Below are 27289 nucleotides of genomic sequence, written 5' to 3'. Positions count from 1 at the left end.
GTCATCGCCCATAAGAGCCGTGATTTGAGGTGACCTGTGGCAGCCACTGGGAGAGCTCCCAGGGCTCCAGTGATTGCGGTGCCCCTGCTCTGAGGGGCGGGAGATGCCTGTTTAGAAGGGTGGGATTTCCCCCAAAGGGAAGAAACAACAATCACTCATTCTAGCAGAGAGGGAGGGTGGGTTTTCAACTGGCAAGATAAGGTTCTTCTTTTCTTTCTGGGAACTGAGTTGGGCTTGGCTCTGAGATATGGGGAGGCTTCTGGAACCTAAGCCAGGGTTCAGAGGTTGGGTCTGAGCCTAAAATGCCAACAGTATACAGTTCTAGAAGCAGTTGTGAATTTCCCTTAGCTTGTGACCCAGTCTTCTGGTCTCCAGCATACCACGTGTGGTGTGTAGGTGCACCATAAAGACAACCATTGCCTTCCTGCAGCTGCAGAAAGAGATCTTGCTTAGGATGACAGAGATGACTGGCCTAGAAGAGCTATACTCGATTTTGGGGGGGTGGTGGGGAACTTTATTCGGAAGAAACATGGTCACACACAGCAGTCATGCTTTTCCTCTCATTCTTGGTCTTGTGCACGCGTGCGCACACACACACACACACACTCATCTCTAGCTTCTGCCACACTCATAGCCCAGTTCTCAGCCACAAGGGTGGGACTCTTCTCAGTTCCTCAGATCAAGAGGCAATAGGGACAGAAGAGGGTCAAGGGGGTGAGCAGTGACCTGGTTCAGAGGCGAGTGTTCTCAGGAACAGGGTACAGAGAGCAGTGGTGAGGTCTCCAACCCCATACTAATCCTCTCTGTGGAGAGTGGGGGCAGAGCAAGGGGCAGGAGTGGCTCAGTTCTGGGGCTCCTCAGGAGCCTCACCCCTTCTCCCCTGGTGTTGTCAGCCGTCCCCAGCACCAGGTTGTCTTGCAGTCCCTGCGTGATGAAGGTGCTGTCTTTGTAGGAGTCCTTGGTGAGGGTGTGCAGGTCAGCCATGGCCTCGTCCGAGGTGGTCTTGGCCAGTGAGATAGCCTGCTCTGGGCTGTTGGGGATCTCATAGGAGAAGACCATAAAGTTCCTTGAGACCAGGTCCAGGCCAGTGGGATTGCCAGGCAGCCATTTCCTTGCTGAGGTCTATGGCCTCCTGGCAGACTGACAGGGCAGGGTCGATGATATGCTTTCGGTCCTACCTCAGTCAGGTAGTGGTGTAGTCACCCTTCAGTTTCCGGTGGAAGACCCAGCTTTTAGCGTCACCGGTACCTTCGATGAGGTGGTGTCCAGCGGGCCCACCGCACCGTCACACACCTTCTCCCAGTCCCCGGACCCTTCCCTTCCTAGCCCTCCTCATTGCTTTTCTGCTGGGCATGACAGGCCCCTCCAGGCAGCGCTCTGGCCTCCCACCACATCCTCGAAAGCCACTGAGAGAAGGTTTCAGTCTTCACAGGGTAGCTCCTTCCCTTTTCCATGGCACCCTTCACGAAGGCTGACATGTCCCCATAGCCTTCGCCTGCTCTGCCAGCATGGCCTTCTGGATCACAGGGGCTCCCTCCGTGGCAGGACACACAGGCAGGCAGTGGGCTAACTGGCTACCTGGGGACCAGTGTCAGACTCTTTCAGGGCTGCACTCTTACAAGGGGCAGCAGCAGTAAAGACTGCAGGCCAAGGAACAGGAAATAAACAAAACCAAAAACTTGCTCCTGAGAACATACATTTTGGCACCTTGAAAAGCTTCACACCAGCTGATAGGCATGGGACAGGGATGTATGTGGGTGTTGGGGAGTGGGGACTGCATTCAAGTAACTAAAACTGGAGGGGTTCATGCATTAACATCTTGGGAGTGCAAAGATAGTAACCTGTCTTCGGTTCAAGGTCATAGTTTGGGATGCCAGGGACACAGAGGTCACACTTCATTTTTATCAGCTTCCCAACACTTTTCTGCAAAATTTCTGCCACGGACGGTATGCTATTTCTCATCAGAAACAATTTCCAGACTTAATTTGGAAAAAAAAAAAGCATTTAAAAATAGAACAATATTTTAAATATTTGAAGATGACGGCAGCCTGTAGGAACCACACATCCCCTTTCTCCGCAGAGCGCCTCGCAATGTGTGTTCACGGGCACGCACAGTCATTGTTCTCTCTTAAACATCCCTCGTGCAGCTGGAGGACTTATGTTCTTACAACCTTAAAACCTTCGAAGATAACTTACGCTACAATAACAAAGGTAATAAAATGTGTAGGTGGAAGCTTGCCAAACATTTATAGAACACCGTACTGCTCATACAAATATTTGATCTCATTTGAATAATACGTTTCTGCCGGTGTACTGTGAGAGGTTTCTTTCTTTTTTTATTTTGCTTTATTTTATTTAACCTAAGATATGCACAACAACTCATTTAGAAAGACTAGGCAGATGTTAGCTCTGCCCAGCACTCTGGATTTAGCTACCCAAGGAGAACTATGTTCCATTTCCTTTTTTGGTATCACAGGCCTTGATCTCTAAACAAATACATGAAGTGGGTCTCTAAACTCGGAGTGGAAGTAAGCTAATCATTGACATTCGAGACACTCTGCTACTTGACACACTTTCACAATAAATGTCCAGCCACTCCACCAACTAAGTTCCTACCGTGGCAAAAAATTATCCCCTTAAGGGGCCTGTGCAGCTCTATTGGGGTGTTTGGTGGCCTGAAACCTCTCTGTTTCTTTTTCCGTGTCCCTCAGAGTACCCAGCTCAGAGATGGACACAAAAGGAGTGGTTACTGTGTCTTTGTTGAACAGGGAAAAATAGGATAATTGTCACCGAAGGGGAAGTCTGTCCATCCCACGTGTTTGCTAACAAGTGACAGGTTGAATCCTCTTAACTACTAGGTGAGGTATTAATCATAATCTTATTCACAGCTGGAGAAACTGAGGCTGTGATATACCGAGAAATACATATTTGGTCTTTGTCCTCAGTTCCTGGCACCGAACTCTAAAACTCTTGTGATTTCCTGAGCGAGACGGGTGATAAGGGCATCTTTTGTTACAACATTTGGTCTTAGTCCCTGACTCCTGTCCTGACACAAGAGAGTTTTAAGCTGTTGGGATCTCTGGAGGGACAGGAATGTGTTTTGCATGCCCATGAGATGACTGGTGGTTGGGGACCCCCAGATAGCTCCAGGAGGGGGGAAGATCACCAAAAAGACCAAGACATGGTCAGAAACTTGGAACTTTCACCCATACTCCCTGACTTCAGGGGGAGCGAGGGAGAGGCTGGAGATGGAGGTAATCACCAGGGGCTATGCCTTAATCAATCATGCCTATGTAAGGAAACCTCCATAAAGATCCTGAAACTAGAAGGTGACTGGGTGGCTCAGTCAGTTAAGTGGCTGCCTTTGGCTCAGGTCATGACCCCAGGGTCCTGGGATCAAACTCCACTTTGGGCTCCTTGCTCAGCAGGGAGCCTGCTTCTGCCTCTCTGCCCTGTTCATGCTCTCTTCTCTCTGTCTTAAATAAATAAATAAATAAATAAAATCTTAAAAAAAAAAAAAGGATCCTGAAACATGTTTGGGGGCTGGGGGATGGCCAGAGAGCCTCCTGGTTGGCAAATACCTCAAGGTGCTGAGTGGGAAGTGAATTTGAAAAGGGCATGGAAACTCCAGGCCTCTTACCCATATATCTTGCCCGCTGCCTCTCTTCAGTTTGGCTATTCCTGACTTCTTGTCTCTATCACAAACCACTCATGGCAGGTAACGTGCCTTCCTAAGTTCTCTGAGCCACTCTAGCAAATTACAGAACCCAAGGAGGGGGTGGAGGAAATCCCCACTTTGTAGCCAATCACTTGGAAGTTTGGGAGACCACCACGACCTGTGCTTGTATCTAAAACAAAGGGAAGATATGTGGGCCTGAACCCTTAATCTGTGGGGTTTGACACTATGTCTGGGTAGCTAGGGTCAGAATTGAATTGCATTGTAGGACACTCACTTGGTGTCTGGAAAGTTGCGGAATTGCTTGGTGTGGAAAACCCACATTTAGTGTCATATGTGTTATGAGTAAAAATGGCTTATAGAGGCCCAGAGTGGTTAACTCATTCAACTGCCCACACTACATGAGAGTGGGAGAGCTGGTATTTGAACCAAATAGGTGTTGGACAGGTGTAGGACAGGTTTTGTCTCCTGTTTTCTCTGTTTAACTACTGGAGTATTCGTATTAATGCTAGTGTTGATAAAACACATATTTTTGAAAAACCCACACAGTAGCTCCACAGAATGAACATTTTTGTGTCCTTTACCAGAGCAAAAACAGCCTAAAGTCACCGCTGAACATCACATTGAGTTTATCTGACTAGAGTGCTGTATCTGGAAGTCAAGACCTGCTTCCCAGCTTCCCTATGGTCTAACAGTATTACTTCTCACAAGCTACGTGGTCTCTCATTTTGGCTCATTTTCTTCTACCCTCTCAAAATATAAGCAACTCATGATCTGTGTGTTTGCTTCTGAGGTAACAGGAAGCTTCCAGAGATCACATTGTTAGCTTCAGTGGGCCCATTTGGAAGAAAGGTATGAGAAAGAGATAAAGGATCACTCCCTCTAACAAAAATTGAACCATGATGCAACCACCACCAGCATCATGGGTGTCATCACACCCCGATCCAGTTCTCTTAGGTAAAGATGGCTGTGGTAGGTTCCTCCTCCATAAGTGAATATCGCAAATGATTTTCCTTTCACTAAAAAGTTGTATCCCGTCATGACCCATGCCTTTCAAACTTCAAATATTTTAAACACCACTTTGACAGGGCATGGACTTTAGTAAATAAGAACAAATATCCAAGCCGTACTCATGGCCGAAGTAGTTTACAAACTTCTCTCTTCGATCACATTCTTCTCGTTGTTTATTGGGAAGTGGTCAGCTTCAAAAATGTCTTCAAGGTAAGTTTGAATCTATCTTTTTGCCCAACTCATCCCCTTCTCACTGCTCAAAACATATACACACACACTTGCTTCTATAACAACAGTTAGCTCTTGCTTATGGAGTCATGTTCTACATACACTCAATGCCAGGTTTTCAAGGTTCTCGATTAATATTCTGTATGTCAAATAAACCAGTGATCAGCCTGGCTCTCTACAATGCAGCTTGTCATCTATAATAACCTGTAACATAAAACAATCTCTATGCTTAAAAACTATAACCAATCAATAATAACTATTAATTAATTTCTTAACATATTAGATTTTGAGCACACGAACAGATACGGTCCTTTTCTGAGTATCAGTGTGAAAAGTGTGTAAGAATCCATCGGAAACTGCCCTCAAAGTCTGGGGTGGCAAGCTCTCTCCATTCAAAATGGATTTGATTTTTGAAAAAGGTCTCATTCAGAGGCAAGCTGTTGAGTAACGGGAATCATGAAGCTGAGTTTTGATTAGAAATAAGCTTTTACTAAAATATAGCAGTGATTCTCAGTGGGAAATAAAAATTCTGAGGATGATGGGGCACCTTGGTGGGTCAGTGGCTTAATCTTCTGCCTTGGGCTCAGGTCATGATCTCAGGGTCCTGGGGTCGAGTCCCACATTGGGCTCTCTGCTCAGCAGGGAGCCTGCTTCCCCTCTCTCTCTGCCTACTTGTGATATCTCTGTCAAATAAATAAGTAAAAATCTTTTTAAAAAATAAAATCTATTAAAAAATTCTGGGGATGGCACTTTGGTGATGTATTTTGAAAATGCATTCACAGATGGGAAATAGGAAAAAAAAATCCTGATTTCATTCAATAAACAACAAAAAATAAATTTCAACTTTAAGTTTAAACTTTCTTGGGTGATAGGTCCATGATATGGGCCTTAGGATACAGAATAGTTGATGGTCTTTTTTTCACATTTCGAAAGATGTATATATTTAGAATAGTTAAAAGATATTGTATTAGGACTGTGTTTATGTGGCTCCTATTTTGAGTTTAAAGACAATTCACAAAATAGAAGTCAAGAAATATTTTGAGAAATGGCAGCTTCATTGAAATACAGCTCCAGTGTTCTGGAGCAATCGTTTTGAAGGTTAATGCTCATTTTAATACTTTTTAAGAAAATATGTATTTACCTATTTGAGAGCTAGAGAAAGAGAAAGAGCAAGGGGCAGGGGCAAAGGGAAAAGGAGAGGGAGAAGCAGACTCCCTGCTGAGTGCAGACCCGGACTCCGGGACTTGGGATCGATCCCCGGACCCTGAGATCAGGATCTGAGTGGAAGTCAGATGCTTAACCAACTGAGCCACCCAGGCTCCCCCCATTTTAATTTTTTTAAAAGATTTTATTTATTTATTCGACAGACAGAGATCACAAGTAGGCAGAGAGGCAGGCAGAGAGAGAGGAAGGGAAGCAGACTCCCCGCTGAGCAGAGAGCCCGATGCGGGACTAGGTCCCAGAACCCTGAGACCATGACCTGAGCTGAAGGAAGAGGCTTTAACCCACTGCGCTCCTCATTTTAGTTTTAGAAGTTCTAGTAATCTCGCTTAAAAATTAGATGAATACTTAATAATCATCTTTTTTACCCAGATGCTTTCACTAAGAATTGAAGGGCTTTGTAGACTTCAGAATAAATTTTTCACAATCCTTATGAGAAAAGAGCAAGTCATACAGTATCTCTTTACATGGATGCTCAGGCTCTCTGAGAAGTTCAAGTCTTAGAGAAATACCAGTTGTAATTCGCCATAGTTGGGGTGGTTTTTGTTGTTGTTGTTGTTGTTGTTGGTGGTGGTGGTGGTGGTGGTGGTGGTGTTTGGGGCCAAACTTAGTCCCAGGTGTTATATTCATAAAATGAGATCCTGCAACTTCTGTTGACATATGTAAGCATGCTCGTGATTTCTTCTGAAGGAAAATGGGTCTTGCAAATCTAAACTAGCACCCCCAGGCTTTTTCCTGCCCAGGCAGAATCACTTGGAATTACCAAGCACCATTTAAAAAAAATTTTAAAAAAGCCAAAAAACACTGTGATAGAATCTAGATTAAACACACACACACACACACACACACACACACACACACACACACACATGCTGGCTCCCGCTCTAGAGTTCGTCTACTGTCTAAGCAGAGAGGCAGGGCAGGCATCAGGGGTGATGCTTTACTATCTCCAAAATGGAAACCGAAATGTACTTCCTGCCCCTCCCAAGTCCCCTGTTTTGGACATACAGGTTTTGCCAATGTCCATTTTCATAGACAAGAAAGTAGTCAGTCTGGTGCAGGGTCTCCACCGACCGCTGTTTCTAGAATCTAAGACCCTTTGTCTCAGCACTGTGTGGCACATTTGTGTCGCCAGGCAGCTGTGCATTCATGGCGATCCATTGATGTCAAATGTTGGGAAGGAATTCCCTGATGGGGCTCGGAACAGGATTCAGCTATTTTTAGGGTTTCAGCTGCTGTCCTAAACAGTTCCATAGGATCAAGACATTACTTGTCTTCCTTCTCTTGAGATAATTTGGGAAATGGGTATTCGGTGGAATGTTAGTCTTTTTTAGAGCTCTATGGCTGCCTGAAATTAAACACGTTCTTACACTTCCTTTTAGCAGGCTGATAAAATGTAGTTGCTGAGTCAGGTGTGGGGGGGGGGGGCTCAGGAAATTATGGGGAAATCAACTGAAGTGCTGGAGAATCTCTCACTGCCATTGCTTCATGAGTGAGTCAGAGAGTAAGACTCATTTTGGATCCTCTTGCAGGCTAATTTTCACACTGGGCTCTGCTGAGCGTTGTCGCTGTGAGGCATGACTGTGAGGAGGAAGGGCAGGCACAGCCCCCACACCCCCGGGATGCTTGTTAAGATTTAGAGTCTCAGACCCACCCAGATGTTCTGATCAGCCCCTGTTCTATCCACTCCCAGCTGATTCTCACACACACTGAAAAGAGCTTGAGGAACACCACTGACTCGGGTTCCATAGATCTAGGATTTGGAAGTTGGGGTTCTGGGATGTCCCCACCCCCATTTTGAATTCATCTATTTTATACACTGGAATCTCCTCCATGCTTTCATTTGAAGAAGCTCTTCCGTGACCAAAACCAAAACCCAAACCAAACCCTACTTCAGGACAGAGAAAGCTACTTCCTTCGTCTACTGCAAGGACACCACTCTGTACCTCTAGCAACAGATCTGTACAACTCAGGGGTTCCTGAATGAGTGTTGTTAGCTTGAGTAGCTGAGATTAATGCTTTATTCTCCATTGCACACCCAGGACTATAACTGCCCCCTCCAGGCCTCAAATCTGGCTTTCAGTTCAAGAGTTCCTCATTTCAGACGAGATCTGGCGTGTTCAGGGTGGTATGACCATAGACTAGAGGTCCTCATTTCAGACAAGAGTTTCAGAAGGTGCCATGTACAAATGTGATAATGGAATGCATCCCACATGCTGGTTTTCAGGTCACACAGAATGAAGATATTAAGAACGTGTTAATATGGCTGCTTGCAAGACTATTTTGTATTGTGGTTTTTGCTTTCCTAGATGCCTGAAGTAAGTCTTCCCTACTGTGTTAAATTTAGCAAGAAATCTAGATGGTGAAAGAAACTAGTGGACTTCCAAATTTTAAAACCATCCAAAATTCATCTAACTTTCCAATGAGTTTCTTATGTTATAAAAACTCATTCACATGATTAGGTCAATTGGGTAGCATAAAAACTTCAAACCCATAAAATACAATACATAGTATCTCACATATTGATTTATTAAGCACCTACTATATACAAAGCTTATACTAAAAATATTTTAAGAACTACAAAGGAGGGGCACCTGGGTGGCTCAGGGGGTTAAGCCTCTGCCTTTGGCTCAGGTCATGATCTCAGAGTCCTGGGATCCAGCCCCACATCGGGCTCTCTGCTCAGCGGGGAGCCTGCTTCCCCCTCTCTCTCTCTGCCTGCCTCTTTGCCTACTTGTGATCTCTCCCTCGCTCTCGCTCTCTCTCTGTGTCAAATAAATAAATAAAATCTTAAAAAAAAAAAAAAGAACTACAAAGGAAATAATATACTTGGGTCAGGTCTTCAAGAAGTGTACAATCAAACAGGATGTAAGAGGAAACAAAGAAATGCTCATACTACACTCTGTAGCAAATGCAAGGATTAGAGCTCTGCTATTATATAGAGAAAAGGGAAAGTCAGAGGGCTATTTTAGATGTTTTGCTCCCACAAAGGTGAGGTACACAGTTTAAAGACGTACATCTTGCCTCAGGTCCTGTGTGTGTGTGTGTGTTTGCAATCCCCTGTGCATGTATTTTTCTCTGGGTATTTGGTTTTGTATAAAGCTTTTCTCCTGCTTTGATAAGTCTTTAAAAGAAATCTTGCTTTTGAATGTATATGCACTAGAAAATTTTAAAGCTAACCCTGAGTCAATTAACTGTTGTGAATTTCGTGTCTCTTTCAGAGCTACCCTATAAAAATAAAAGCATAATGTATGCACATATTTTCAGTCCCTTCTTTTAAAAAAAAACAATAAATAGTATATATGACACACACCATTTTTAATTTTACCTTGGAGATTAGTTCAAAGAAATACATACATAGCTACTGCATTTTTAAAATGGCTGCATAGCGCCCGATTATCTGAACTGAATTCATAGTATTTTACTATCCATAATTGTTTTAACCAATTCTTTATTGATAACCATTTATAATGTTTCCAATATGTTGGTATTCTTGTAAATTCCTAGAAGTAGAATTAAATATGTGCATTGTCTTCCTTTAATGGTCACCTTGGGAAATTTTTAAGTGAAAGTACTTAAAGTCTAAAATCAGCATCTTTACCATTTTCACAAACTATCCAGTCTATGAACACTTCAACTCCAATCACCTCCTCCTTACTTCTATACCATTGTTGTATTTTAATTGTCTTTTTTTTAACTCTGAAAGGGCATATTATTATTATTGTTTTTCACATTATAAGTTTACAGACAATTTTACTAATTTCTCTACCATTTTTTTCTTTCATCCCAGACCTTGGGTTGAGGATTAGTTTCTTTCTATACGAAATGCCTATTTATAACTTGTTGGAAAGGTCTATTTCTTGGAAACTCTATTAGTGTTGATTTGTCTTAAAATATCTTTATTTCAGCCCCATATTTGAGTGATAGGGTATAGATACAAAACTTTAGTTTTTTGAGTTCACTTTTTCTCGGCATATTGAAAAATTATTCCACCAACTTCTGATTTTACTTCTGATTACTTCTGATAAGAAGTCAGCTGGCAGTATAGCTGTTGGAGAACTCTTCTTTGACCATCTTTTCCTTCTGGCTACTCTAAGACGATCTCATTCCTTCCCTTCTGCAGTTTGGTTATGAGGGGTACAGTTGTAAATTTTTTAAAACGTAACTTTCTTTGAAAATGTCTTTCTTTTTCAATGTTTTTTAACTTTTTAAAAATTGGAGTATAATTTACATCCGGTTTATATTTGTTTCAGGTGTACAAGATGATGATTCAACAACTGTGTACATGACTCATCAAGATAAGGGCACTCTTGATCCCTTTTATCTAGTCACCCCCTCCCTTCATCTCTGGCGATGACCGGTTTGTTCTCTGTATTGAAGACACTGTTTTTGTTTGTTTCTCTTTTATTTCTTTGCTTTGTTTTGTTTCTTAAATTCCACATATGTGAGATCATATGGCATTTGTCTTTTTCTGACTGACTTACTTCACTTTGCATAATATGGCTGAGTAATATCCCACTGTATATACACATATATTCATCTTTTTAGTATGAGTATGGCGATCTGTCAACAGTAACAGAAAATTAGGAGCCATTTTCAATTTAAATATTACCTCTTCTCCATTTTCTTTATTACGTTTCTCCAAAATTCCAACTGTGGTTTTATGATTCTACAACTCATTCTATATTATAAGGTTCTTAATGACTTTTAAATTTTTTCCACCTCATTTCTTTCTGTGCTACATTCTGGGTAATTTCTGCTACAGTATTTTCCATTTCACTAAATTAGTCTTAAACTGTGTCTACTATGAATATTGGGCTTGACTTTCAATTGCTCTTTTTCTATTTTTTTTTTTTTTAGTCATTCTTTTGGAGTCTTTCAAATCTTCTTGATTGATTTTATAATCTGTCATTCATGCCTTTCATTTATGTGTTTCTTGTGATATTGACTATGGGGACTTATGTTCCCTAGAATTTTACCTGTAATAATTTTTGAAGCTTTGGTTGAAGGTAAGTTCCTTCAAAAACAATATGCATTTCCTTCTTCCTGGCACCAATAGGGCATTCCCAACTAAGGGCTACTTTAAAATCAATTGTAGATTCGAAGTACTATGAATTTGAGCAGAAAATGCCCATGAAAACTGGATTCTACTTACGAATTCTCAGGAGAAACATTTTTTCCTTCAACCCAGCTTCAAGGCTGAAAGAAACAAGTACTTTTTAGCAGTGTTTTCCATGCTTTCCGATTTGTCTGACTTTCCTAGATTGCTTATACGTTTTCCTTTCAGATTTTTGCCTCAGTGGCCTCAAGGATTTGTCTCATGTCTTACACATTGCAGAGCAGTTAAAAACAGGAGTTCGGAGTAATCAGGGTTTAATACATTACCTCAGAGCAAAAGCCAGATTCAGTGTTTAGTTACCTCTATATATTTCTCCTTTTAATTAACTTTTACCTTCCATTGATTTTCTTTCCTTTCTAACTTACTCTTGCATGCATTTTGAAAGAAATTTATCTTTAAAAAATAAATAAACAAAAATAGCACCTATCTTTGTTGTTTTCAGTGGGAAAGTAGATTATGTCAAGAAACAGAAGAAACAATTATGTCAAGAAACAGAGGTCTATAAAAATTCTCAAGTGCTGAACTCCAGTTTCTAATTACTTCCCACAGACACTTCAATTCTTGCCTCTCTGAGGCACATCCTAAAACCACAATCATGGGGGCAGTTATGATACAGTCCACTGGGGAAGCCGGTGCCTATCTGAGGGAAAAGGAAAGGTCTATAGGTCTGCTGCGTAGCTGGGCTACACTGGCCCTGTGTTTCTTACTTGCCCACGTGAGGGGGACGTTGTCTGAGTTTCTCCTACCACCAAGTATTTCTGACGCTACTGAAATTTGTTACCTAACACAATTTTGTGATCAGCTCTGAAGAAAGTATTAACTTGATGTTGAAAGACTCTGTCTGTGTGTTTATAGAGTTGAGGGTACAGGAATAATCTGGAGAGTGTTCTGAGAGTGTCTTAGTCAGCTGAGGCCGCCATATCACAATACCACAGACTGGGCGGCTTAAACAACACAAATTTATTTTCTCATAGCCCTGGAGGCTGGAAGTCCCAGATCAAGGCCTGACAGGGCTGGTTTCTGGTGAGTACTCTCTTCTGGCTGGCAGATGGCCACCATCTTGCTTGTGTTCGTATGGTGTTTCCTCAGTGTGAGCACACATACATATAAATACACACAGAGAGACACTGAGAGAGAGAAAACATGATTTCTCTTGTGTTTCTTCTTGTAAGGACACTGGACCTATCTAATCCATTTGGATCAGACCACCACCTTAATTTAGCCTGAATTTCTTCCTTAGAGACTCCATCTCCAAATATAGCTACACTGGGGGTTAGGGTTGTGACATACGAGTTTGGGAGGACACAAACATTTACAATAGAGAGTCTCCTCTGAGCTCACTTATACAAATGGGAAGGTTTAAGGAACTATTACGGGTTATAATTTGAGGCAGTGACATCCAATTTAAGACCTTTTGGAGGGCTTCGCTCTACGTTTAATTGCTTTGATACGTTATGTCTGTTCCCCAAAGGGAAATGGATCATCTGTCAGGAAAGAGAGTAAAATGTTAGTGCTCTATTTATAATTATTTCATCTCATCCTTCTATAATTTATTTTGTGGTGTCTCATAATACGTGGAATGTACTGGTACAGTTTTATTTGCATGTGTTTTATATAATCATAAACATACTTATAACAAGGAACATGTCTAGAACAGTTACAGATGGGTGTGTATTGCAAAGGCTCAGAGAAACAAAGATGGCCTTTTTCATGGTGTAAGCATTCATGAACACAGTTAAGATATTAAAACTTGGTAGCAGGAATAGGTCACAAGAAAAAAAATCATCAGACAAATAGGGAAGTTTGATAAGAAGCAATGAAAAGGGAACCCCCTGCCACCCCACCACTAGAGGAAAGGAAATGGGAAATGAGAAGAAGAAAATGCAATTTTTATGTCCCAATATCTTTTAGTTGTCTGCTTTGTGTGCTCAGCTTATTCTTAATAATCACCCTGGTGGCATGTTTCCAATGAACCACAAACGATAATCATGTAAATGTTCTCATTTGTAGGGTACAATGATTTCTTGCAGTAGACTCTGCACTGCTCACAGAGTTTATCCTGAGCCATCTATGTGTTCCCAATAATGTTTGGTCTTGATGCAAACATTCATTTTGTTGCTTGATTAGAGGATTGAGAAACAAAGCTAACTGTACCTCCATGATACTCTTGAGGTCCTGGAAAACCCATTAACTATTTTTTGGGGGGACAGTATTTTAAAACTTGATGTGTTGAAGTCCCTTCTGAAAAGGGAAAAACCTTTTTTGCCTCTTTTTTGTGGAAAAAGCCAATCAGAAGATTGGCTACCCTGCAGTGAGGGGTTGGGAAGGAGTCCTCTATGGGCTTATGAAGAGACCAAGAGCCTTGGTCCTTCCCTAACTGGCCCCATGAGGCATGTAGAGTTTTTTTTGTTTTTGTTTTTGTTTTTTTTAAAGATTTTATTTATTTATTTATTTATTTATTTATTTATTTGACAGACAGAGATCACAAGTAGGTAGAGAGGCAGACAGAAGGCAGGGGGGTGGGAAGCAGGCTCCCTGCTGAGCAGACAGCCTAATGTGGGGCTCGATCTCAGGACCCTGGGATCATGACCTGAGCCACCCAGGTACCGCAGTATGTAGAGTTTTATGTGTAGCCTCCAAGTTGTCCAGAAATCAGAATGGCAGCTTCTGATCAGCTCCTACAAATGGTCAGGGCTTTTCTCTCAGAAGCAAACACAGAGGCACGCAGTGCCCAAAGAACAAAGTCCTCATGAGCACCCACATTTGCAGAGAATCTGGGGTGTATTAAAGGGAGGGGAAGATTCTCTGTCTCTTATGGTACCACAGAGAGACATTATGGGTATGGGGGCTGGGTGGAAGCAGGATGAGGCTAACTCAATTATTTTATTCTCTGCTAGGTGTTCAATGTACCAAAATAAGTAAAGCAATTTCACTTCCAGGAAGAATTCACACACAGTCCAGGACTCAGTAATCTCCCTACAGTTGTCCTTTTTTTTTTTTTTTTTTTAAAATTTATTTATTTGAGAGAGACAGTAGGGGGAGCGGCAGAGGGAGAAGGAGAAGCAGACGCCCCACTGAGCAGGGAGCTGGATGTGGGGCTTGTTCCCAGGACATTGAGATCATGACCTGAGCCAAAGGCAGACACTGAACCGACTGAGCCATCCAGGAGTCACCCCCTACAGTCTTCTGATAAATTATTTATGCATTTGGATATGTGCATTTGATTTTCCTGGGGAGGCAGTTCTTACTTGCAAACATGTCTGTGATCCCCCCAGATGTTAAGAATGTTTGTCCTAGAAGAATTAGAAGCCTACCAGTGCTTTTTCTTGGGTGACTTTTCATTCCAAAAGGTGTTAGTTCTTAGATGCAATGGTCAAAGACACGCAGAGTGAAATAGAAGGAACTGGAACACCTTTTCAGAGGTCAAGCCCTCTCTGACCCCACTGCTGAAGGGCAAGACAAAATGTTCTTGGCAGACGAAGGCAGTGGCATCATTGCTATTGGGAGATTTTATTTTTGAAAGAATTTAAGGCTTTTTTTTTTTTTTTGACATTCAATTGGATGACTGATAGATTTCTCCTGAAAATCAGAATTTGTTAAATCCCAGCCTAAGCACTTTGAGTAGAGAGAGAGGGCTCTATCACAATATTTTAAAACTTTTCTTCTCCTACACATCTTCAGGGAAGACAGCTCTATGCTGAGGATGACATGTGTGGCGGGGCACTGATTTGTGAGAGCCTTTCATTGTAGCGGTTCAGGGCACAAACTCAGAGCCTGAGGCCCAGGTTCAAACCCCAGCTCCAACGATCTGGCGCTACTTCGCCTCAATTTCCTCATCTGTAAAATGGGAATTGCAATAGTGTCTGCCTCATTGCTGTGATTTAATGTATGTAAAGTCCTTAGAACAGTGCCTGATTCATTGTAAATGCTACATTCCTGTTTGCTAATATTATTATTATTATTATTTTAATTTATTTGAGAGAGAGTGAGCGCTCAGGCAGGGGAAGAGAGAGAGAGAGAAGGAGAGAGAGAATCTCCAGCAGACTCCCAACAGCGTGAAGAACCCATCACGGGGCTCATTCACAACCCTGAGGTCATGACCCGAGCTGAAATCAAAAGTCGGACCCTTAACTGACTGAGCTACCCAGCACCCCTACTTTTGCATTTGCTAACGTTCTTAACAATACTTTCCCCGCCAGTTCCCTCTTGTACCTTACCCCTTCTCTCCATTCCGTAATTAGACTGTAGCAGGTAATCACTGGTCCAGGGAAGGGATATAACAGAAAAGATCAGAGGGAAAAATGTCTCCATGGGCTATGAATTTCAAAAGAACAGACTGTGAGGAAACAGAAACAGGGCAGAGATAAATAGGCAGATGAGAAGTAGGAAGGCGCCCCCCTGACCCCCACATACACGCTGGTTATGAAAGGGTGTCACAGGTGGGGAGGAGAACCAATTAGACCAGGGGAGTCATGAAAGCAGAGAGCTGGTGGGTGTCCGAGGAGGGAGACCTTGAACCCTGGTCCCCATGTCAAATATTAGAGATGCTTGGAAACTAAAATCAAATAAACAAAAACAAAAACCAACCAACCAACAAAAAATCCTTCACACGTAAATTCATAGAATCTACTAGACTCTAGAATCTAGAGTGAACCTGTGTCCTATCTCTTTAAGGTTCCCGGGAAGTGGCCATGACTCTCAAGTGTGATTTGGCAGATGTGGTCTCAGTCAGCCTTCAGAGTTTCAGGCCCCATTCCAGCCCCAACATGGCTTTTTGGCTCCCAAGAACAGCACGGAGGATGCGAATGATGCCACCTCAGCAAGCACATAGGTGGTGGTCATCTTAGAGGAGATGGGGCTTCCCAGTAGGACCCAGAATGAACAGATGACACAGAGAATGTAGACCAGCTACTTCCTCCTGGTTACTCAGTCCCTCCTGGTACTTGTGATGCCGCCCTGGGGAAAAGGGAGAGGACAGAAAATGGACTCTGCCACCCTAAGGGGGGGGGGGGGGGAATGAGACTTGAAATAGAAATTAAATTGAATTATGAAAAAATCAAGACACTTTTTTTTTTTTTTTGGTCCATTCAGATTTGCAGAGATTCATACCTGCTCTACCTGTTTCCTCCATGACTCAGATGTTGAGAAAATGAAGTCGGTTTTGGCTGGGAAGATTTAACTCACCACCGACAACGTGTGAGTCACCAGAGCATGTCTCCACTGCCTGTGAGGGCCCCACAAAGATGAGAAGAGCCTGGGAACTTGGGAGCAGCCGACAGCATGAGATCACAGTGTAGTCCGTGAGGCTGGGGAGGTGGGGATTGTCATATGTGTGCTTTGAAGCTCTCCATCATGAGGAAGAGGAGGGCAGCTGAGACCTCTGGACCTCTGTGCAAGGCAGGAACTAGGAAATATCCGTGCCTGTCGGGTTGGAACACTGTTCCCTCCATTCCGACTCTTTTCCAGTCAGGACTCTCTAGCCAAGTATTAATGTCTACTGTATTCCAGGCATTGTAATTGGATGCTAAGAACATTCCTGGGTGAATGGGGCAAGGTCCCTGCCCTTGGGTCCAGTCTAGTCTCCCAAAGAGGTCCTTCAATGTCAAATGGGCAGTGGGTGCGATGGGAGTCCAAGAGGAAGAAAGTTCATGCAATTTCAGGGCTCTCGGGGGAAAAAAATGAGAGCTCTTAAGCTGGGTCTTGGAGGATAAATGGGTGTTCATCCAGCAGACAGACATGAGTGGGACAGAAGTTTCTGCAGATGACACGACCTGCGCAAAGTCATGCAGGAGAGGAACAGCAGAGAGGACACAAAGAACAAAGCAGGCCGCTTCTCTGAGCTGTCAGGTCGAGTCACTATTGGAAAGGTGGAATTAGAGATGGGAGCTTGGGCCAAGTCAAAGATGCCTTGAACGCTCTGACTAGGAATCTAGCCTCTGTTCTGCAGTTGACAGGCTACTGACAGGTTTCTGGCAACAGAGTGGGATTGCCAGGTTCATATTTGACATGTCTGGCTGCATTTGGGGGACAGGTGGGTGGGGACGTGAGGGACAGCAAGAATGCCACTTGGGATGACCCTGCGGGCCTCTTGCTCATCAGCTCGAGCATGTCCCCAGGTTGGACCACGGGCTTCGTAGACTCATCCACCAAGTATTGTTTGTAAAAGGAGGTCCCAAGGAGATTTCCAACTAAATGGGAATCCTATTCTGACTGAAAGGGATCAGGCACATCTGAGCTGACAGCAGGGACTTAGGCTGGCTTCTAAGGACTAAGAGAAGCAACAGACCACTCTCCTCAGCTTCCAGATGTCTAACCTGTTTCCCCCCTGGCAAACTCACAATCTAGATTCCCCACCTCCCAGCTCCCCGGCTGGGAATAGCCTGGCTGCTATGCAGAGTTCTGTCCGCTCTAACCATCCCAGCTCAGCTGTGCCCTGCCCAGTGGGACTGTGATGATCTTGGAATGAGAAAGCTGGCCATCTAGCCGGTCATTGCACTGGCTGGCAGGTGCAGTAGGTGGGGCAAGCATCTTGGCACCTTCTAGAACTCCCAGCTTTAGCCTCAAAGCAGAGTATGGAGCTTTAACCTGCTTTTGGATGATTGCAGAGCCTCACCTACTCAGAACTGCGTTCTCATAATTAACAGTATGTCTGGGGCTTCTGGGGTTTGGGGTAACTTGATACCACCTCTTGCTAAGTCATTTGGCTGTATCTCTGAAATACTGTTCTCAGTTCTGATCGACTTCAGTCTGGCTCTCCCAATTCATTATTCATGCCTGTGTCTCAGATTTTCACATCCTCACAGCCACCGGTGGCCCAGCAATACTGGCTGGAAGGAGTGGGGGAGGCAGGACAGTACAGAAGAAAACCTGGCCAAGGGGCCTGGGGGCTCATGGCAGTCGGGCGGTCTGGGGATGGTGGGACTCAGGGATGGACAGGTTAAGAAGGAATAAGGGGCGGGGGCTGGGGGTGGAGTGAGGGGGTAGGAGGCTTCAAGAGACTAGAGAACCGGGCAGAGGGAAGTGTGGCGCTGCCCTGGAAATGGAATTATGTGACATGATTGCAAGATCAAAATGCAGCGCTTGCTCTTGATTAAATTAGTTTATCTCTGCAGCACAGAGCTGAGCGGCAAAACGGAAGTCGGAGCTGGGTAGGAAGAGGCAAATGAGCTCGCCCGTGCAGCTTCTGAGAGAAGCAAGAGGGGGCTTTGCTGCTGGCCTGTTTTCTGAGGAGCCATGATGATTCGCTTTAAACAATAGATCTTCTGCCCACCCCCCCCATCAGACTCCTCACACTTTCGTTTACGTATTCTGATTAATTGCATTGACTATTTCAGCAGATCCTGTTGGTACTGTGGCCCTACTGACTTCTGCACATGGAAGGGTGGGCTGGGCAGGGTGCACCAGCTGACACTGGGGAGTGGGGGTGGGGGGTGCCCTGAGATGAGCAGCAAGCCGAGCAGTGCTGACGCCGGACAGATCCTGGAGCTCTCCTCACCCCACAGTCCTGCACCCAGCCTGCACCGAGCCTGGGAGCTTCAGCCAGGAGGGGATACCCAAGTCCAGTTTCCAGCCCCTGAGGTTTAATTTGACTGGTCTGGAGTCAGACCCTTGCATCACTATGAGAAAAAGAAAATCAAGCGAGTCTACCATGCAGCCAACGTGGAGACCCCAGATTTAGCCCAAACTTCTCTTTCCACCCAGAGGAAAACTGAGGCTCCCAGGGATACTGTCTCATGCCCTTATTTTGACAGCTAAGAAAGGCAAGGGTCTCCTGATCCCCCAGGCCTGGGGTCACGTGGCTAAGCTAGCTACATCTCCGCATGAATGACTTCAGGCAGGACGTCTGACCCTTCGTATGAAGAGGCGACTGAGTGGTCACTCCCTAACATGGCCATTTGGAGCTTCACGCCCTCCAGGAAGGTGAATTCCAGCTCCATGAACATTTTGCAGTACCCTGAAGAGAGGTCCGCCATGTAAGTGCCTCCCACACGGCTGCACACACGCCCACCACACACACACATACCCAGGCACACAAAGGGTCAGCATTGCTTTGCTTGTATTTGACGGCAGGTGGCTTTGTTTCTGAAAAGTATTCACTGCTGTTGATAAAAAAAAAATGTGGAGTGAAAAAAGTGAACCAAGGGAGCCCTAGTGCAGATGTCCCATTCTAGAAACATTCCCTTTGATCCTGGCTAGGGCAGGGCACTTCTTAGAAAGCTTCAGACTTCATACACATTTGACTGAACAAGGAGACCTGGGGATGGTAAAAGTGAACTCTGAAGTGGAGAAATCAGGCAAAGGGATGCATGTCTTTCTTTATAGGATAAATCTGGATTATTGACGGTGTGTGGAATTTCAAATGCAGAACACAATGTATAGCTTTCTCTTCTTAATATCCAACTTCAGATGGCTTTTCCTTTTCCTTTAAAAATATTTTTACAACATAAATAGAATAGCTTTGCAGCCTAATAATACTCAGGACAATTATTCCATGATAGATTATAAATAAGAGATTAATTTGACTTCACACAAGGCTGCATTCTATTTTGGAAGCTCTTTTGGTCCCATTTGAGGGCAAAAGGAAAAGATAACAGATGAAATAGCTTAGTATGGAAACAAGCTTCTTGAACATTTGTTTTTATTCATGCTTAAATCCAACTGAGCATGGCATAGAATAATGCTTTTCACAACAATGATGTGGGGTAACCCACTCCCACAGAATGTTTCCAGGTACATCTTAAATCTTAGACCATGGAAGAGGAAAACAGCCTCTCAGAACACACCCGTCAGGTGACAGCGTTCACTCCTCGGAGAAATACCTCCCCTAAATGTTATAACCCGAGGCTTAATTTACATATCATGGAATTCATATTCATATGTGCTCCATTTAGGCTTCATTATGGTTACAAATCTTCTGATGAATGAGACTATAGATGAATTATAGATGCAGAAACAGATGACAAATAGAGGACACCATACATGACCATAAACACCAGCCTCTGTAGGCAGCATTATGGAGTCTCAGACGATGACTGCGACGTTCGTTAACCTGCGGGCAAAACTGCCAACTATTTACCTTAAAAAGGGACACTGGTAATTTAAATTGCTTAAAAACAGGCATCTCATGGGTGCATTATTGAGGTTTTTTTAATGGCTTCAGTGGGCAATTTCAGTATCTTCTCCCAAAGTTTTCCAGGCAAAAATCCTTCCAAAATTCTATGAGAAAGAAAAGCTCATGACTGCAGACCTCCATGGGCCCTTGAACTCTGTGCAGAAGACGGCCTATCACCTATCGGCTGAACAGTACTGTAGTGCAAAGTTGTGCCATCCTGTCACATCACTGTGCATTTTATCATTATAATCGCTATGATGTATACATTTGACTGTTTTTTAATTTAATTTTTTATTTTTATTTTTGAAAGATTTTATTTATTTATTTGACAGAGAGAGACATAGCGAGAAAGGGAATATAAGCAGGGGAGCTCCCTGAGCAGGGAGCCCGATGCGGGGTTCGATCCCAGGACCCTAGGATCATGACCTGAATTGAAGGCAGATGCTTAACGACTGTGCCACCCAAGTGCCCCAAAATATTTTTTAATTTTAAAAGGTATTCTCTACTTGTGGAGGCTAGGAACCATTGGCATAAAATTTGGGGGTTTGGTGAACCATTTATTTGTGTTTTAATGTATTCCCAAAACTGTGTTCTAAGCAAAGTCTTGGTTCTCTTCTGTATGGGTTTTTTCTTTTTTGGTGGATGGGGAGTCTATTCAGATACTGTTCCTTGTTACCCCTTAATTTTCATAACATAACGCTAAGTCCTGTGGACCTTCATAAGCACTGTTGAGTTTCTGCTTTTCAGTTTCTTATCTGAAAATCTAACCCTGCATATTTTCTACCTGCTGCATTCATGGCACCCTTCCTATGTGAATCCCCAAGCTCACAAGTAGGCCGTGTCCACATCTGACAAGTTACTCTGCTTCATGGTCCTTGACCCAGTGATCGCTCCAGTGGTGAGGACATGACCTACACTGGCCTGTTTTAGACTTTGTCTATGGGTTTTCTAAATTTGAATTGGAGACTAGTTTTTCTCTTTCTTCTTCCCTTGAGGACTCTGAAGTGCCTAGCAATGGTGCCTGGCACATATACCCTTGATCTTAGCCAAAAGGCCGAGAAGCGATGTGCCTGGAACATATAAAGAGTCTCTTCCTGTTCTTGGTAACAGGGTGTGCCTTCAGAGCTGCTGCTGACCGTGGCCCCCCTATCCCATGAAGGAGCCCGAATGAATGGAGAGTATGCAAACAGAAGCTCAGTTGAGAGGTGAAGAAAGAAGTCTGGTGGCATTCACGTGAAGCTCTCCTTTCTGTGGTCTCAGGTAGTTCCCCTGTTCTTGCTTAATCTGAGTCGCCATTCTGCCATTTGTATTGAGAAATTCCAACAGTAAAAGTAACATGATGTTATTTGCCAAATGCCTAGAAGTTAGGAATAGAAAAAGTAAAGAATAAGGCAGGAATCTGAGTTAGTAGAATGGATGCCGGGACCAAGACGGAAAAGCCTGGGAGACAGGTTCTAGACACGATGGTAATGAACTTCATTTCTGGCATACTGAGTTCGCGGATCTTGGGATCTTGGGATTTTCCCATGCGGAACTGCCTTTCAGGTGTTTGGAAACACGCATAGAAAGTGAAGGGGAGGGTTCAGAGAAGGGGAGGCGGACGGGAGGCAAGAGCTGCAGCCCACGGCACCAAATGAGGTCAAGACTGAGGCTGGGAAGAGGCAGGAGGCATGGAAGAAAAACAGGCAACAAGAGTGATGTGCCCAGGGCACGAGAAGGATGAGGAGAGTCAGGATCTAGAACGTGAGACAGGTCGGCATTAACAACACTCTCAAATGAGGCCAAGAGGCTGGGCTGGGTGAGGGACCAGAAGAGGCATCCCATTTTACGAGTTGTTTGTTGATACGTCTGCCCTGAGAGAAAATTTCAGTGTAGCAGGAGCCAATCCTACGCTGCATGGGGTTGAGGCAATGGCCTGAGCAATCCATGAGAAAGGTGAGGGTTGGGGTGGCGGGGAGGGTGTGGACAGAGGAAGTTAGTGAAAAGCAGGAGAGGTGTGGGAATTCCATAGTTTGGGTGGAATTGGATCCCCTCTTTTTTTTTTTTTTTTTTAATTTTTCTAAGAGTCTTTGTAATATAAGCACATTTGCATGTTGAAGAGAAGTCAAAGGGCAGGAAAAAATACATCAAATGGGTAATGATTGAAGAAGCAAGCTAAAGAAGAAGTGATAGAGGCTAAAGGGGGAGCCTCAGAGAGGAGAAAATAAGTTTCCTTACAGAAAGCCACAGGATGAGGGAAAATGACCATAATGAGTCCGGGAAAATTTAATAGAGGAAAGTGAACGCTCGCTGAAAGTCCACCAAATGGTGCTGATCTCAGCAGGACAGATGACAAAGGCCTGCGACTGCGTGACGGATGCACGAAAGGGCTTTAGGGTGGACAGAATTTGGAATCGCTATGAGAAATTAATTGGATTTATTATAATAATTCTGGAGCAGCCCCGAGATTAGAAAGAACAAAGTGGCAGTGGATTCAGTCCATTGCTACGAGCAGCCCGAGATAAGGGATGGCAAAAACCAAAGCCGTGTGTGCCCACTCCAGTGGAAAATCAAGGAACAAGGACAAGGATGCCAGGGAGTCTTCTTGAGCTAAGGGGACACATTTGTCTCATGTAGTAGCTTGATATTGCGGACTTGTCTTACTGCCAAGACAGTGTAGCACAGTATCTGGCACTTCAGGGATAAGCAATAAAGATTTATTTCATTGAATCAAAAGGCACTCTTTAACTTTTATGATAGACTCTTTCATCTAGTTTCAACTCAGAAACACAGGAATCACTTCCCTTTCCTCCCTACATTTGTTCTGGCAGTTTGATTAAAAAGAACAAGATGTCTTTGGAATCACCCCTGTGGAGAGATAGGGTGGTGATGGCAGTGGGAAAAATGTGAAGTAGAAGTTCAAGAAAAAGGAAAGAATGTATTTGCAGTAGCATTGTGAAGAAGGAATTGGAGGAGTTCGCGCGCGCGCGCGTGTGTGTGTGTGTGTGTGTGTGTGTTTTCTCGGCACAGTGCTGACGGTTTGAGATGAAGCAGTGATTGAGTCAGGCAGAGGTGAGGATTTATAGAGATAGATGGTAAACAAGCATCTCTAGGTACTATGTAGGGTGACCAACTGTCCCAGTTTGCTCCAGATGGACAGTGGACATGGGACTTTCAGCGCTCAGCTGGGAAAGTTTCAGAGAGAGCAGGGTGATTGGTTATTCTAACATGTGCAGAGAAATATGAGCAAGTATATTCACTATCCATTTCTCCTTAAATAGAATTCAGGGGGTTTCAGAATGCCTGGAGACTTTGTGGGAAGTTGGTAGCCTAGAAAATCCTCTGGGAAGGGACATTTGATTTTTATTGGCAGACTAAAAATTGTTAACTCTACAAACTATACACATTTCTAAATTGAGCTTCTTGGAAGATTTCTAAAACTTCCAAGTAATTTATCTGAAGCTGAAACTGTAAGCCTAGCCTTTATTATGTCATCTTAGATATACTATCCTATTGCCCCATCCTTACTTTTTTTTAAGATTTTATTTATTTGAGAGAGAGAGAAAGAGAAAGAGTGAGAGAGGGGTGAGGGACAGAGGGGGAAGCAGGCTCCCTGCTGAACAGGGAACCCAAAGTGGGGCTCGATCCCAGGACCAGAGATCACCACCTGAGCTGAAGGCAGACACTTAATGGACTGAGCCAGCAAGGTGCCCCGTCTTGCCCATCTTTAAACATACTATTTTTATTCACCATGAGGCTACTCACCAACTGTCTTGCAGTCCAGTCTACAGAATACTGGGGGAAATAACTGATTCTCTTTTCCTACCCACGCTCCCCCAGGTAAGGAAACCGTGGTGAAGACCACCAACTGTCTTGAATGTTAAGTCTTCCAGCTGGTGAAACACTTGGGTGTTTCATAAGGCCAAACAAAACATAATCACATAGGGTTTTATTAGCTTGCTTTGGTGCTGATGTGAACTGAAAGCTGAATAAAATGCATCAACATAATAAGCACTATAGACAAAATACGACAGAAGAGACACATATACGATGGAAACACAATTGTCTTTAATTTAGAAATTCACAGTGGATTCCAAGAGAATAAATAGAGCCTCCTCCTGGATCTTCTTTAACACTTCCTTAACACCAGTCCATGAATTCAGGGACGTTAACAATTGGATGGTAGTAGAGGTGGGTGAATGGGTAGGAGGATCAAGTGTTCTCAGAACTTCTCTTGGGGAGAGGGAAACTGCAGTGGACAGTTGAGGAAGTCATGGTGGGAAAACCTCTGAGCAAAGGAAATGGGGTGACTCCTAGCACTCTGAATTGATTGATACTCTCACACACTATCACGTTCTCACAAATGGTATGAATGACTTACTGCTTCATTCAAAATTCTTGCTCCAAATCAGTGGATCTCAAGCTTGGCTGCACACTGAAATTACTGGAGGAGTCTTAAAAAAGCTGGTGCCTGAGTCCAATCCCAGAGATTCTGATTTAATTGCTCTGAGCTGTAGACTTGGCACCGGACTACTTCTATGCAGCTCAGATGGATAGTCACTGTGCTACCAACCAGGAAATCAGGATAAATGGCTGAGATCAGAGGTTCTCAAAGTGTGTATGTCTAAGAATCACCTGGAAGGTTTGGTAAATAGTTTGCAGGAGCCTATCCTCAGACTTTTCTGATTCACTGGGTTCAAGATCCGGCTGGAGAATCGGTATCTAACAAGCTCCCAGGAACTGCTAGGTGGAGGACCACTGGTCTGGGTGGATCCTGTGTTATTACGTCCCAAGACAACTAAGCCATTCAGCATTTCTTGTTTGCCCACCTCCCCCCTTCCACTGCTCCCCACTCCCGACCCCCACTCAGAGCCAAGAAACAAAGCTCCGTGGTGGGAATGCAAGTTGGTGCAGCCACTTTGGAAAACAGTGTGGAGATTCCTCAAGAAATTAAAAATAGAGCTTCCCTATGACCCTGCAATTGCACTACTGGGTATTTACCCCAAAGATACAGATGTAGTGAAAAGAAGGGCCATCTATATCCCAATGTTTATAGCAGCAATGGCCCAAACTGTGGAAAGAACCAAGAAGCCCTTCAATGGACGAATGGATAAGGAAGATGTGGTCCATATACACTATGGAGTATTATGCCTCCATCAGAAAGGATGAATACCCAACTTTTGTAGCAACATGGACAGAACAGGAAGAGATTATGCTGAGTGAAATAAGTCAAGCAGAGAGTGTCAATTATCATATGATTTCACTTATTTGTGGAGCATAACAAATAGCATGGAGGACATAGGGAGTTAGAGAGGAGAAGGGAGTTGAGGGAAATTGGAAGGGGAGGTGAACCATGAGAGACTATGGACTCTGAAAAACAACCTGATGGTTTTGAAGGGGCGGGGGTGGGGGGGGTGGGGGGGAGGTTGGGGGAACCAGGTGGTGGGTATTAGAGAGGGCACGGATTGCATGGAGCACTGGGCGTGGTGAAAAAACAATGAATACTGTTATGCTGAAAAGAAATTAAAAAAAAAAAAGAAAGAAAGAAAGAAAGCAAGCTCCATAAACCTTCCTCCACACGTGCTTGGAGGGCACATCCCACATCAATCCCCCCCCACCCCCAAGCCAACTCATGGGGCATAGTCTCTCTTTCTCCAACCGGGAGGTGTGAGGGCTTTATTCTTTGTTGCTGTCCTCGATTTTTTGGAAATCGTCGAATTATCATCATGGGTGTCCTGTCCCCCGATCCAGCAAGCTGGACCCGCAGTGCATTTGGAATCCTGCCCTGGATAAGGCCCGTGATGCTCAAAAAGCGGGGCGGCCTGAGTACCGTAGTCCGTGGCTTCCGGCTTTCACTTTCCGGGTGGGTCTCAGTTACCCACAGCCAACCGCGGGCCATAACCAGATTCTCCTCCTTCTGACGTTGCAGCGTCATGACGTCAGGAGACGACAAAACTACGTCACGTCGCCTACGTCAATCACCTCGCTTCCTTTCATCGCCTTAGTAGGATCGCCTCTCGGCGTCTCAAGAAGAGGGGTGAGTATGGTACAAAAACTTGTACAATTTAGTTGTTAATTTCTTGCTTCATCTAGTTTATAAATTAAACTTTCCCCCAGATGTTTATGTAATAGAAAAAAAATCGTATCTGGAGGGTTTTTTTTTTTTTTTTTTTTATCATGCCTGGATTCAGGCATCCACTGGGGGTCTTGGGATGTATCCCCTGATGGGGCAGGGGGATGACTGTAATGGAGTAAATGGAATAAATCCTTGCTACATTGTGGGGCATTTACTGCCGGAAACTATGGTGTCCCTAAACTCAAGTCATTTAATTTAACACGCACTTCTTGAAAGATGGGAACTATGATGCCCATTTTATAGAGGAAACTGGGGCTCAAGCAGGGGGACCTGCCCAAACTTTAACGATTGAGGAAGCGGGGGGGGGGGGGGGGTTGTGTGGCTGGCTTGGCTCCAAAGCCCATGCCTCCCCAGCATGGCTTTTTGCCTCCCTTACGCCGAGGTGGAGGAGTATGGAGGAGGGGGTTGGACCCCGGCAGCTAAATGCCTGGCTGAGAACTCCCAGAGGCAGGCACCTGACTGGCGGCCTTCGACAGGTTGCTAAGTGCACCCTACTTGCCTTGGTCCTCAGATCCTTATCTCTGAAATGGGGGAGGGGGATGGACCGGATGGCTAAGGTCCCTTCGCACTGGTACTTCTTAGAAGTCTCTCTGCTGTTGGTGCAGCCATGTTCTACCTCTCCCGGGACTCTGCCCTGCCTGGTGATCACATTATGTGAGCAGCAGACCTGTTTCCAAGGAGACCTCTTCCTAAAGGTCCAGGTAGAGCTCCGGTGGTGCCACTCAGCCAAAGTAGCTGGAGGTTATGTCCACCTCTCTGAAAGCCTCTTGATGACAATTTATAACCTGGGTGTAAAATGTCCATTTT

General features: G+C 44.2%; 1 pseudogene; it reads right to left on the bottom strand.

The window, feature by feature from the left end:
* Positions 1-841: 841 nt before the first annotated feature.
* LOC132006425 (14-3-3 protein sigma-like) lies at positions 842-26281 on the bottom strand (annotated as a pseudogene).
* Between the last annotated feature and the right edge of the window lie 1008 nt (positions 26282-27289).

The sequence above is a fragment of the Mustela nigripes genome, chromosome 18, assembly GCF_022355385.1.
Source record: "Mustela nigripes isolate SB6536 chromosome 18, MUSNIG.SB6536, whole genome shotgun sequence".
Taxonomy (NCBI): domain Eukaryota; kingdom Metazoa; phylum Chordata; class Mammalia; order Carnivora; family Mustelidae; genus Mustela; species Mustela nigripes.
This window is presented reverse-complemented; position numbering and strand designations above follow the sequence as displayed.